We start from the raw sequence: 15,000 nt of genomic DNA, 5'->3' as shown, positions 1-15,000 counted from the left end.
CTGGGTGCAACAATCTTTCAATGGGGAATAGCCGCACTGAGTTTGTCAAGTGCACCCATGTTTGCAACTCCAACAATACACACGTATTTATGTATGTATGTATGTATGTATGTATGTATGTATGTATGTATGTATGTGTATCTATCTATCTATCTATCTATCTATCCACCCAACTATCTCTATATATATTTATCTCTCTCTCTATATGTATATATATATATATATATATATATATATATATATATATATATATATATATGTATATACATATAGAGAGAGAGAGAGAGATGGAAATACTTTTTTAAACATGTTTTCACCTCATTTTTACCTTCTTTTTTTCTTCTCTCCATGTTTTCCTTCTTTCCTATGCTGCTGCTTCTTATTTTTCTTCTTTTTCAGACCCTATCATTGCACTATTGCTTATTCAATACCACCAGCAGATGGAGACACTATATTACAACATTAGTTGTGAGCAGCAGTTTGTACAAACAAATGCCTCATAGCTGATGTCCTATCCACCTAGGCACATAGGCACCACCTATTCTCTTTTGTCTGCAGTAGGGGCCCACTGGACTAACCAACAAGCAGCTGCATCAGCAAATAAACAGGTAATCTTTCTTTCCAACACTGAAACCTGGTGGTGCACTTAATATATGCTACCAGATAGGAGACATATCAGATATTAAACTGATATAAACAGACACCACATTTGATACCAGCCAAAAGGAAGGATGAGAAGTGATAACTGTGAAAGGGGAGGAACCAACGCTGTCCCCTTCACATGCACCATCACTACTTGTAGGAAGGGAGGCTGGCTGGCAGCCTCCCATACACACTCTGGCTGGGTGGCAGTCACCCACCAGTACACACAGCAGACCCTAAACCCATATCATTATTGCTAAGCAGGAAGATGGGAGTCCATTTCACTCTGATGGACCATTTTTAAATGCAATCCATAACCTGGCTTTGGCAGGAACCCTTCTTACTTCTACTACTTGCATTTGATACTGGGTTTAGGATCTGCATAGGAAACACACACACACACACACAAGCACACACTTACCTGTGTTGCCTGCTGACGCCTCCTTGGCTGTCCCCAAACGGTATAAAACCAACAGCCATGGGAAGCTGTAAGGATAGAGAACATACCTGCATCCTATTGGACTCACTTGTCTTGGTTAAATCCAACTTATTTGACAACCTATGGTGCTGCTACTTCTGCTCATGGCAGTGCTGCTTCTGACAAGGCTGTTCTTTGGTGAGCCTAGGCGACATCACAATCTCCATGGTTACATACACAACAAAGGTCAGATGTTGTTTACACCTGGCCATGCCAGTGGTATTGAGTAGCATATCACAGTGCTAAGGGTCCTGGGTGCAACAATCTTTCAATGGGGAATAGCCGCACTGAGTTTGTCAAGTGCACCCATGTTTGCAACTCCAACAATACACACATATCTATGTATGTATGTATGTGTGTATGTGTGTATGTGTGTATGTGTGTATGTGTATCTCTCTATCTATCTATCTATCTATCTATCCACCCATCTATCTCTATATATATTTATCTCTCTCTCTCTATATGTATATATATAATTTTTTTTTCTTTTAAATATATATATATATATATATATATATATATATACATATAGAGAGAGAGAGAGATGGAAATACTTTCTTAAACATGTTTTCACCTCATTTTTACCTTCTTTTTTTTCTTCTCTCCATGTTTTCCTTCTTTCCTCCTTTTTTCATATGCTGCTGCTTCTTATTTTTCTTCTTTTTCAGACCCTATCATTGCACTATTGCTTATTCAATACCACCAGCAGATGGAGACACTATATTACAACATTAGTTGTGAGCAGCAGTTTGTACAAACAAATGCCTCATAGCTGATGTCCTATCCACCTAGGCACATAGGCACCACCTATTGTCTTTTGCCTGCAGTAGGGACCCACTGGACTAGCCAACAAGCAGCTGCAGCAGCAAATAAACAGGTAATCTTTCTTTCCAACACTGAAACCTGGTGGTGCACTTAATATATGCTACCAGATAGGGGACATATCAGATATTAAACTGATATACACAGACACCACATTTGATACCAGCCGGAAGGAAGGATGATAAGTGATAACTGTGAAAGGGGAGGAACCAACGCTGTCCCCTTCACATGCACCATCACTACTTGTAGGAAGGGAGGCTGGCTGGCAGCCTCCCATACACACTCTGGCTGGGTGGCAGTCACCCACCAGTACACACAGCAGACCCTAAACCCATATCATTATTGCTAAGCAGGAAGATGGGAGTCCATTTCACTCTGATGGACCATTTTTAAATGCAATCCATAACCTGGCTTTGGCAGGAACCCTTCTTACTCCTCCTACTTGCATTTGATACTGGGTTTAGGATCTGCATAGGAAACACACACACACACACACAAGCACACACTTACCTGTGTTGCCTGCTGACGCCTCCTTGGCTGTCCCCAAACGGTATAAAACCAACAGCCACGGGAAGCTGTAAGGATAGAGGACATACCTGCATCCTATTGGACTCACTTGTCTTGGTTAAATCCAACTTATTTGACAACCTATGGTGCTGCTACTTATGCTCATGGCAGTGCTGCTTCTGACAAGGCTGTTCTTTGGTGGGCCTAGGCGACATCACAATCTCCATGGTTACATACACAACAAAGGTCAGATGTTGTTTACACCTGGCCATGCCAGTGGTATTGAGTAGCATATCCCAGTGCTAAGGGTCCTGGGTGCAACAATCTTTCAATGGGGAATAGCCGCACTGAGTTTGTCAAGTGCACCCATGTTTGCAACTCCAACAATACACACATATGTATGTATGTGTGTATGTGTGTATGTGTGTATGTGTGTATGTATGCATGTATGTCTATCTATCTATCTATCTATCTATCTATCTATCTATCCATCCACCCATCTATCTCTATATATATTTATCTCTCTCTCTCTCTCTATATGTATATATATATATATATATATATATATATATATAATTTTTTTTTCTTTTAAATATATATATATATATGTATATACATATAGAGAGAGAGAGAGATGGAAATACTTTTTTAAACATGTTTTCACCTCATTTTTACCTTCTTTTTTTCTTCTCTCCATGTTTTCCTTCTTTCCTATGCTGCTGCTTCTTATTTTTCTTCTTTTTCAGACCCTATCATTGCACTATTGCTTATTCAATACCACCAGCAGATGGAGACACTATATTACAACATTAGTTGTGAGCAGCAGTTTGTACAAACAAATGTCTCATAGCTGATGTCCTATCCACATAGGCACCACCTATTGTCTTTTGCCTGCAGTAGGGACCCACTGGACTAGCCAGCAAGCAGCTGCAGCAGCAGCAGCAAATAAACAGGTAATCTTTCTTTCCAACACTGAAACCTGGTGGTGCACTTAATATATGCTACCAGATAGGGGACATATCAGATATTAAACTGATATAAACAGACACCACATTTGATACCAGCCAAAAGGAAGGATGAGAAGTGATAACTGTGAAAGGGGAGGAACCAACGCTGTCCCCTTCACATGCACCATCACTACTTGTAGCAAGGGAGGCTGGCTGGCAGCCTCCCATACACACTCTGGCTGGGTGGCAGTCACCCACCAGTACACACAGCAGACCCTAAACCCATATCATTATTGCTAAGCAGGAAGATGGGAGTCCATTTCACTCTGATGGACCATTTTTAAATGCAATCCATAACCTGGCTTTGGCAGGAACCCTTCTTACTCCTCCTACTTGCATTTGATACTGGGTTTAGGATCTGCATAGGAAACACACACACACACACAAGCACACACTTACCTGTGTTGCCTGCTGACGCCTCCTTGGCTGTCCCCAAACGGTATAAAACCAACAGCCACGGGAAGCTGTAAGGATAGAGGACATACCTGCATCCTATTGGACTCACTTGTCTTGGTTAAATCCAACTTATTTGACAACCTATGGTGCTGCTACTTCTGCTCATGGCAGTGCTGCTTCTGACAAGGCTGTTCTTTGGTGGGCCTAGGCGACATCACAATCTCCATGGTTACATACACAACAAAGGTCAGATGTTGTTTACACCTGGCCATGCCAGTGGTATTGAGTAGCATATCCCAGTGCTAAGGGTCCTGGGTGCAACAATCTTTCAATGGGGAATAGCCGCACTGAGTTTGTCAAGTGCACCCATGTTTGCAACTCCAACAATACACACGTATTTATGTATGTATGTATGTATGTATGTATGTATGTATGTATGTGTATCTATCTATCTATCTATCTATCTATCTATCCACCCAACTATCTCTATATATATTTATCTCTCTCTCTATATGTATATATATATATATATATATATATATATATATATATATATATATATGTATATACATATAGAGAGAGAGAGAGAGATGGAAATACTTTTTTAAACATGTTTTCACCTCATTTTTACCTTCTTTTTTTCTTCTCTCCATGTTTTCCTTCTTTCCTATGCTGCTGCTTCTTATTTTTCTTCTTTTTCAGACCCTATCATTGCACTATTGCTTATTCAATACCACCAGCAGATGGAGACACTATATTACAACATTAGTTGTGAGCAGCAGTTTGTACAAACAAATGCCTCATAGCTGATGTCCTATCCATCTAGGCACATAGGCACTACCTATTGTCTATTGCCTGCAGTAGGGACCCACTGGACTAGACAGCAAGCAGCTGCAGCAAATAAACAGATAATCTTTCTTTCCAACACTGAAACCTGGTGGTGCATTTAATATATGCTATCAGATAGGGGACATATCAGATATTAAACTGATATAAACAGACACCACATTTGATACCAGCCAAAAGGAAGGATGAGAAGTGATAACTGTGAAAGGGGAGGAACCAAAGCTGTCCCCTTCACATGCACCATCATTACTTGTAGGAAGGGAGGCTGGCTGGCAGCCTCCCATACACACTCTGGCTGGGTGGCAGTCACCCACCAGTACACACAGCAGACCCTAAACCCATATCATTATTGCTAAGCAGGAAGATGGGAGTCCATTTCACTCTGATGGACCATTTTTAAATGCAATCCATAACCTGGCTTTGGCAGGAACCCTTCTTACTCCTCCTACTTGCATTTGATACTGGGTTTAGGATCTGCATAGGAAACACACACACACACACACACACAAGCACACACTTACCTGTGTTGCCTGCTGACGCCTCCTTGGCTGTCCCCAAACGGTATAAAACCAACAGCCACGGGAAGCTGTAAGGATAGAGGACATACCTGCATCCTATTGGACTCACTTGTCTTGGTTAAATCCAACTTATTTGACAACCTATGGTGCTGCTACTTCTGCTCATGGCAGTGCTGCTTCTGACAAGGCTGTTCTTTGGTGGGCCTAGGCGACATCACAATCTCCATGGTTACATACACAACAAAGGTCAGATGTTGTTTACACCTGGCCATGCCAGTGGTATTGAGTAGCATATCCCAGTGCTAAGGGTCCTGGGTGCAACAATCTTTCAATGGGGAATAGCCGCACTGAGTTTGTCAAGTGCACCCATGTTTGCAACTCCAACAATACACACGTATGTATGTATGTATGTATGTATGTATGTGTATCTATCTATCTATCTATCTATCTATCCACCCATCTATCTCTATATATATTTATCTCTCTCTCTCTATATGTATATATATATATATATATATATATTTTTTTTTTTTTTTTCTTTTAAATATATATATATATATATATATATATGTGTGTATACATATAGAGAGAGATGGAAATACTTTTTTAAACATGTTTTCACCTCATTTTTACCTTCTTTTTTTCTTCTCTCCATGTTTTCCTTCTTTCCTATGCTGCTGCTTCTTATTTTTCTTCTTTTTCAAACCCTATCATTGCACTATTGCTTATTCAATACCACCAGCAGATGGAGACACTATATTACAACATTAGTTGTGAGCAGCAGTTTGTACAAACAAATGCCTCATAGCTGATGTCCTATCCACCTAGGCACATAGGCACCACCTATTGTCTTTTGCCTGCAGTAGGGGCCCACTGGACTAGCCAGCAAGCAGCTGCAGCTGCAGCTAATAAACAGATAACCTTTCTTTCCAACACTGAAACCTGGTGGTGTACTTAATATCTGCTATCAGATAGGGGACATATCAGATATTAAACTGATATAAACAGACACCACATTTGATACCAGCCAAAAGGAAGGATGATAAGTGATAACTGTGAAAGGGGAGGAACCAACGCTGTCCCCTTCACATGCACCATCACTACTTGTAGGAAGGGAGGCTGGCTGGCAGCCTCCCATACACACTCTGGCTGGGTGGCAGTCACCCACCAGTACACACAGCAGACCCTAAACCCATATCATTATTGCTAAGCAGGAAGATGGGAGTCCATTTCACTCTGATGGACCATTTTTAAATGCAATCCATAACCTGGCTTTGGCAGGAACCCTTCTTACTCCTCCTACTTGCATTTGATACTGGGTTTAGGATCTGCATAGGAAACACACACACACACACACACACACACACACACAAGCACACACTTACCTGTGTTGCCTGCTGACGCCTCCTTGGCTGTCCCCAAACGGTATAAAACCAACAGCCACGGGAAGCTGTAAGGATAGAGGACATACCTGCATCCTATTGGACTCACTTGTCTTGGTTAAATCCAACTTATTTGACAACCTATGGTGCTGCTACTTCTGCTCATGGCAGTGCTGCTTCTGACAAGGCTGTTCTTTGGTGAGCCTAGGCGACATCACAATCTCCATGGTTACATACACAACAAAGGTCAGATGTTGTTTACACCTGGCCATGCCAGTGGTATTGAGTAGCATATCACAGTGCTAAGGGTCCTGGGTGCAACAATCTTTCAATGGGGAATAGCCGCACTGAGTTTGTCAAGTGCACCCATGTTTGCAACTCCAACAATACACACATATCTATGTATGTATGTATGTGTGTATGTGTGTATGTGTGTATGTGTGTATGTGTATCTCTCTATCTATCTATCTATCCACCCATCTATCTCTATATATATTTATCTCTCTCTCTCTATATGTATATATGTATATATATAATTTTTTTTTCTTTTAAACATATATATATATATATATATATATATATATATATATATATACATATATATAGAGAGAGAGATGGAAATACTTTTTTAAACATGTTTTCACCTCATTTTTACCTTCTTTTTTTTCTTCTCTCCATGTTTTCCTTCTTTCCTCCTTTTTTCATATGCTGCTGCTTCTTATTTTTCTTCTTTTTCAGACCCTATCATTGCACTATTGCTTATTCAATACCACCAGCAGATGGAGACACTATATTACAACATTAGTTGTGAGCAGCAGTTTGTACAAACAAATGCCTCATAGCTGATGTCCTATCCACCTAGGCACATAGGCACCACCTATTGTCTTTTGCCTGCAGTAGGGACCCACTGGACTAGCCAGCAAGCAGCTGCAGCAGCAAATAAACAGGTAATCTTTCTTTCCAACACTGAAACCTGGTGGTGCACTTAATATATGCTACCAGATAGGGGACATATCAGATATTAAACTGATATAAACAGACACCACATTTGATACCAGCCAAAAGGAAGGATGATAAGTGATAACTGTGAAAGGGGAGGAACCAACGCTGTCCCCTTCACATGCACCATCACTACTTGTAGGAAGGGAGGCTGGCTGGCAGCCTCCCATACACACTCTGGCTGGGTGGCAGTCACCCACCAGTACACACAGCAGACCCTAAACCCATATCATTATTGCTAAGCAGGAAGATGGGAGTCCATTTCACTCTGATGGACCATTTTTAAATGCAATCCATAACCTGGCTTTGGCAGGAACCCTTCTTACTCCTCCTACTTGCATTTGATACTGGGTTTAGGATCTGCATAGGAAACACACACACACACACACACAAGCACACACTTACCTGTGTTGCCTGCTGACGCCTCCTTGGCTGTCCCCAAACGGTATAAAACCAACAGCCACGGGAAGCTGTAAGGATAGAGGACATACCTGCATCCTATTGGACTCACTTGTCTTGGTTAAATCCAACTTATTTGACAACCTATGGTGCTGCTACTTCTGCTCATGGCAGTGCTGCTTCTGACAAGGCTGTTCTTTGGTGGGCCTAGGCGACATCACAATCTCCATGGTTACATACACAACAAAGGTCAGATGTTGTTTACACCTGGCCATGCCAGTGGTATTGAGTAGCATATCCCAGTGCTAAGGGTCCTGGGTGCAACAATCTTTCAATGGGGAATAGCCGCACTGAGTTTGTCAAGTGCACCCATGTTTGCAACTCCAACAATACACACGTATTTATGTATGTATGTATGTATGTATGTATGTATGTATGTATGTATGTGTATCTATCTATCTATCTATCTATCTATCCACCCAACTATCTCTATATATATTTATCTCTCTCTCTATATGTATATATATATATATATATATATATATATATATGTATATACATATAGAGAGAGAGAGAGAGATGGAAATACTTTTTTAAACATGTTTTCACCTCATTTTTACCTTCTTTTTTTCTTCTCTCCATGTTTTCCTTCTTTCCTATGCTGCTGCTTCTTATTTTTCTTCTTTTTCAGACCCTATCATTGCACTATTGCTTATTCAATACCACCAGCAGATGGAGACACTATATTACAACATTAGTTGTGAGCAGCAGTTTGTACAAACAAATGCCTCATAGCTGATGTCCTATCCACCTAGGCACATAGGCACCACCTATTCTCTTTTGTCTGCAGTAGGGGCCCACTGGACTAACCAACAAGCAGCTGCATCAGCAAATAAACAGGTAATCTTTCTTTCCAACACTGAAACCTGGTGGTGCACTTAATATATGCTACCAGATAGGAGACATATCAGATATTAAACTGATATAAACAGACACCACATTTGATACCAGCCAAAAGGAAGGATGAGAAGTGATAACTGTGAAAGGGGAGGAACCAACGCTGTCCCCTTCACATGCACCATCACTACTTGTAGGAAGGGAGGCTGGCTGGCAGCCTCCCATACACACTCTGGCTGGGTGGCAGTCACCCACCAGTACACACAGCAGACCCTAAACCCATATCATTATTGCTAAGCAGGAAGATGGGAGTCCATTTCACTCTGATGGACCATTTTTAAATGCAATCCATAACCTGGCTTTGGCAGGAACCCTTCTTACTCCTCCTACTTGCATTTGATACTGGGTTTAGGATCTGCATAGGAAACACACACACACACACACAAGCACACACTTACCTGTGTTGCCTGCTGACGCCTCCTTGGCTGTCCCCAAACGGTATAAAACCAACAGCCATGGGAAGCTGTAAGGATAGAGAACATACCTGCATCCTATTGGACTCACTTGTCTTGGTTAAATCCAACTTATTTGACAACCTATGGTGCTGCTACTTCTGCTCATGGCAGTGCTGCTTCTGACAAGGCTGTTCTTTGGTGAGCCTAGGCGACATCACAATCTCCATGGTTACATACACAACAAAGGTCAGATGTTGTTTACACCTGGCCATGCCAGTGGTATTGAGTAGCATATCACAGTGCTAAGGGTCCTGGGTGCAACAATCTTTCAATGGGGAATAGCCGCACTGAGTTTGTCAAGTGCACCCATGTTTGCAACTCCAACAATACACACATATCTATGTATGTATGTATGTGTGTATGTGTGTATGTGTGTATGTGTATCTCTCTATCTATCTATCTATCTATCTATCCACCCATCTATCTCTATATATATTTATCTCTCTCTCTCTATATGTATATATATAATTTTTTTTTCTTTTAAATATATATATATATATATATATATATATATACATATAGAGAGAGAGAGAGATGGAAATACTTTCTTAAACATGTTTTCACCTCATTTTTACCTTCTTTTTTTTCTTCTCTCCATGTTTTCCTTCTTTCCTCCTTTTTTCATATGCTGCTGCTTCTTATTTTTCTTCTTTTTCAGACCCTATCATTGCACTATTGCTTATTCAATACCACCAGCAGATGGAGACACTATATTACAACATTAGTTGTGAGCAGCAGTTTGTACAAACAAATGCCTCATAGCTGATGTCCTATCCACCTAGGCACATAGGCACCACCTATTGTCTTTTGCCTGCAGTAGGGACCCACTGGACTAGCCAGCAAGCAGCTGCAGCAGCAAATAAACAGGTAATCTTTCTTTCCAACACTGAAACCTGGTGGTGCACTTAATATATGCTACCAGATAGGGGACATATCAGATATTAAACTGATATACACAGACACCACATTTGATACCAGCCGGAAGGAAGGATGATAAGTGATAACTGTGAAAGGGGAGGAACCAACGCTGTCCCCTTCACATGCACCATCACTACTTGTAGGAAGGGAGGCTGGCTGGCAGCCTCCCATACACACTCTGGCTGGGTGGCAGTCACCCACCAGTACACACAGCAGACCCTAAACCCATATCATTATTGCTAAGCAGGAAGATGGGAGTCCATTTCACTCTGATGGACCATTTTTAAATGCAATCCATAACCTGGCTTTGGCAGGAACCCTTCTTACTCCTCCTACTTGCATTTGATACTGGGTTTAGGATCTGCATAGGAAACACACACACACACACACAAGCACACACTTACCTGTGTTGCCTGCTGACGCCTCCTTGGCTGTCCCCAAACGGTATAAAACCAACAGCCACGGGAAGCTGTAAGGATAGAGGACATACCTGCATCCTATTGGACTCACTTGTCTTGGTTAAATCCAACTTATTTGACAACCTATGGTGCTGCTACTTATGCTCATGGCAGTGCTGCTTCTGACAAGGCTGTTCTTTGGTGGGCCTAGGCGACATCACAATCTCCATGGTTACATACACAACAAAGGTCAGATGTTGTTTACACCTGGCCATGCCAGTGGTATTGAGTAGCATATCCCAGTGCTAAGGGTCCTGGGTGCAACAATCTTTCAATGGGGAATAGCCGCACTGAGTTTGTCAAGTGCACCCATGTTTGCAACTCCAACAATACACACATATGTATGTATGTGTGTATGTGTGTATGTGTGTATGTGTGTATGTATGTATGTATGTCTATCTATCTATCTATCTATCTATCCATCCACCCATCTATCTCTATATATATTTATCTCTCTCTCTCTCTCTATATGTATATATATATATATATATATATATATATATATATATAATTTTTTTTTCTTTTAAATATATATATATATATGTATATACATATAGAGAGAGAGAGAGATGGAAATACTTTTTTAAACATGTTTTCACCTCATTTTTACCTTCTTTTTTTCTTCTCTCCATGTTTTCCTTCTTTCCTATGCTGCTGCTTCTTATTTTTCTTCTTTTTCAGACCCTATCATTGCACTATTGCTTATTCAATACCACCAGCAGATGGAGACACTATATTACAACATTAGTTGTGAGCAGCAGTTTGTACAAACAAATGCCTCATAGCTGATGTCCTATCCATCTAGGCACATAGGCACTACCTATTGTCTATTGCCTGCAGTAGGGACCCACTGGACTAGACAGCAAGCAGCTGCAGCAAATAAACAGATAATCTTTCTTTCCAACACTGAAACCTGGTGGTGCATTTAATATATGCTATCAGATAGGGGACATATCAGATATTAAACTGATATAAACAGACACCACATTTGATACCAGCCAAAAGGAAGGATGAGAAGTGATAACTGTGAAAGGGGAGGAACCAAAGCTGTCCCCTTCACATGCACCATCATTACTTGTAGGAAGGGAGGCTGGCTGGCAGCCTCCCATACACACTCTGGCTGGGTGGCAGTCACCCACCAGTACACACAGCAGACCCTAAACCCATATCATTATTGCTAAGCAGGAAGATGGGAGTCCATTTCACTCTGATGGACCATTTTTAAATGCAATCCATAACCTGGCTTTGGCAGGAACCCTTCTTACTCCTCCTACTTGCATTTGATACTGGGTTTAGGATCTGCATAGGAAACACACACACACACACACACAAGCACACACTTACCTGTGTTGCCTGCTGACGCCTCCTTGGCTGTCCCCAAACGGTATAAAACCAACAGCCACGGGAAGCTGTAAGGATAGAGGACATACCTGCATCCTATTGGACTCACTTGTCTTGGTTAAATCCAACTTATTTGACAACCTATGGTGCTGCTACTTCTGCTCATGGCAGTGCTGCTTCTGACAAGGCTGTTCTTTGGTGGGCCTAGGCGACATCACAATCTCCATGGTTACATACACAACAAAGGTCAGATGTTGTTTACACCTGGCCATGCCAGTGGTATTGAGTAGCATATCCCAGTGCTAAGGGTCCTGGGTGCAACAATCTTTCAATGGGGAATAGCCGCACTGAGTTTGTCAAGTGCACCCATGTTTGCAACTCCAACAATACACACGTATGTATGTATGTATGTATGTATGTATGTGTATCTATCTATCTATCTATCTATCTATCTATCTATCCACCCATCTATCTCTATATATATTTATCTCTCTCTCTCTATATGTATATATATATATATATATATATATATTTTTTTTTTTTTCTTTTAAATATATATATATATATATATATATATATATATGTGTATACATATAGAGAGAGAGAGATGGAAATACTTTTTTAAACATGTTTTCACCTCATTTTTACCTTCTTTTTTTCTTCTCTCCATGTTTTCCTTCTTTCCTATGCTGCTGCTTCTTATTTTTCTTCTTTTTCAAACCCTATCATTGCACTATTGCTTATTCAATACCACCAGCAGATGGAGACACTATATTACAACATTAGTTGTGAGCAGCAGTTTGTACAAACAAATGCCTCATAGCTGATGTCCTATCCACCTAGGCACATAGGCACCACCTATTGTCTTTTGCCTGCAGTAGGGGCCCACTGGACTAGCCAGCAAGCAGCTGCAGCTGCAGCTAATAAACAGATAACCTTTCTTTCCAACACTGAAACCTGGTGGTGTACTTAATATCTGCTATCAGATAGGGGACATATCAGATATTAAACTGATATAAACAGACACCACATTTGATACCAGCCAAAAGGAAGGATGATAAGTGATAACTGTGAAAGGGGAGGAACCAACGCTGTCCCCTTCACATGCACCATCACTACTTGTAGGAAGGGAGGCTGGCTGGCAGCCTCCCATACACACTCTGGCTGGGTGGCAGTCACCCACCAGTACACACAGCAGACCCTAAACCCATATCATTATTGCTAAGCAGGAAGATGGGAGTCCATTTCACTCTGATGGACCATTTTTAAATGCAATCCATAACCTGGCTTTGGCAGGAACCCTTCTTACTCCTCCTACTTGCATTTGATACTGGGTTTAGGATCTGCATAGGAAACACACACACACACACACACACACACAAGCACACACTTACCTGTGTTGCCTGCTGACGCCTCCTTGGCTGTCCCCAAACGGTATAAAACCAACAGCCACGGGAAGCTGTAAGGATAGAGGACATACCTGCATCCTATTGGACTCACTTGTCTTGGTTAAATCCAACTTATTTGACAACCTATGGTGCTGCTACTTCTGCTCATGGCAGTGCTGCTTCTGACAAGGCTGTTCTTTGGTGAGCCTAGGCGACATCACAATCTCCATGGTTACATACACAACAAAGGTCAGATGTTGTTTACACCTGGCCATGCCAGTGGTATTGAGTAGCATATCACAGTGCTAAGGGTCCTGGGTGCAACAATCTTTCAATGGGGAATAGCCGCACTGAGTTTGTCAAGTGCACCCATGTTTGCAACTCCAACAATACACACATATCTATGTATGTATGTATGTGTGTATGTGTGTATGTGTGTATGTGTGTATGTGTATCTCTCTATCTATCTATCTATCCACCCATCTATCTCTATATATATTTATCTCTCTCTCTCTATATGTATATATGTATATATATAATTTTTTTTTCTTTTAAACATATATATATATATATATATATATATATATACATATATATAGAGAGAGAGATGGAAATACTTTTTTAAACATGTTTTCACCTCATTTTTACCTTCTTTTTTTTCTTCTCTCCATGTTTTCCTTCTTTCCTCCTTTTTTCATATGCTGCTGCTTCTTATTTTTCTTCTTTTTCAGACCCTATCATTGCACTATTGCTTATTCAATACCACCAGCAGATGGAGACACTATATTACAACATTAGTTGTGAGCAGCAGTTTGTACAAACAAATGCCTCATAGCTGATGTCCTATCCACCTAGGCACATAGGCACCACCTATTGTCTTTTGCCTGCAGTAGGGACCCACTGGACTAGCCAGCAAGCAGCTGCAGCAGCAAATAAACAGGTAATCTTTCTTTCCAACACTGAAACCTGGTGGTGCACTTAATATATGCTACCAGATAGGGGACATATCAGATATTAAACTGATATAAACAGACACCACATTTGATACCAGCCAAAAGGAAGGATGATAAGTGATAACTGTGAAAGGGGAGGAACCAACGCTGTCCCCTTCACATGCACCATCACTACTTGTAGGAAGGGAGGCTGGCTGGCAGCCTCCCATACACACTCTGGCTGGGTGGCAGTCACCCACCAGTACACACAGCAGACCCTAAACCCATATCATTATTGCTAAGCAGGAAGATGGGAGTCCATTTCACTCTGATGGACCATTTTTAAATGCAATCCATAACCTGGCTTTGGCAGGAACCCTTCTTACTCCTCCTACTTGCATTTGATACTGGGTTTAGGATCTGCATAGGAAACACACACACACACACACAAGCACACACTTACCTGTGTTGCCTGCTGACGCCTCCTTGGCTGTCCCCAAACGGTATAAAACCAACAGCCACGGGAAGCTGTAAGGATAGAGGACATACCTGCAT

General features: G+C 41.2%; 2 pseudogenes; both read right to left on the bottom strand.

The window, feature by feature from the left end:
• Positions 1–7,572: 7,572 nt before the first annotated feature.
• LOC130308036 (U2 spliceosomal RNA) lies at positions 7,573–7,680 on the bottom strand (annotated as a pseudogene).
• A 6,800-nt stretch (positions 7,681–14,480) lies between these two features.
• On the bottom strand, positions 14,481–14,588 carry LOC130308035 (U2 spliceosomal RNA; annotated as a pseudogene).
• Between the last annotated feature and the right edge of the window lie 412 nt (positions 14,589–15,000).

The sequence above is a fragment of the Hyla sarda genome, unplaced genomic scaffold (genome assembly GCF_029499605.1).
Source record: "Hyla sarda isolate aHylSar1 unplaced genomic scaffold, aHylSar1.hap1 scaffold_1456, whole genome shotgun sequence".
Classification (NCBI taxonomy): Eukaryota; Metazoa; Chordata; class Amphibia; order Anura; family Hylidae; genus Hyla; species Hyla sarda.
The sequence above is the reverse complement of the archived record's forward strand: the minus strand, read 5'-3'. Positions and strand labels throughout refer to the sequence as shown.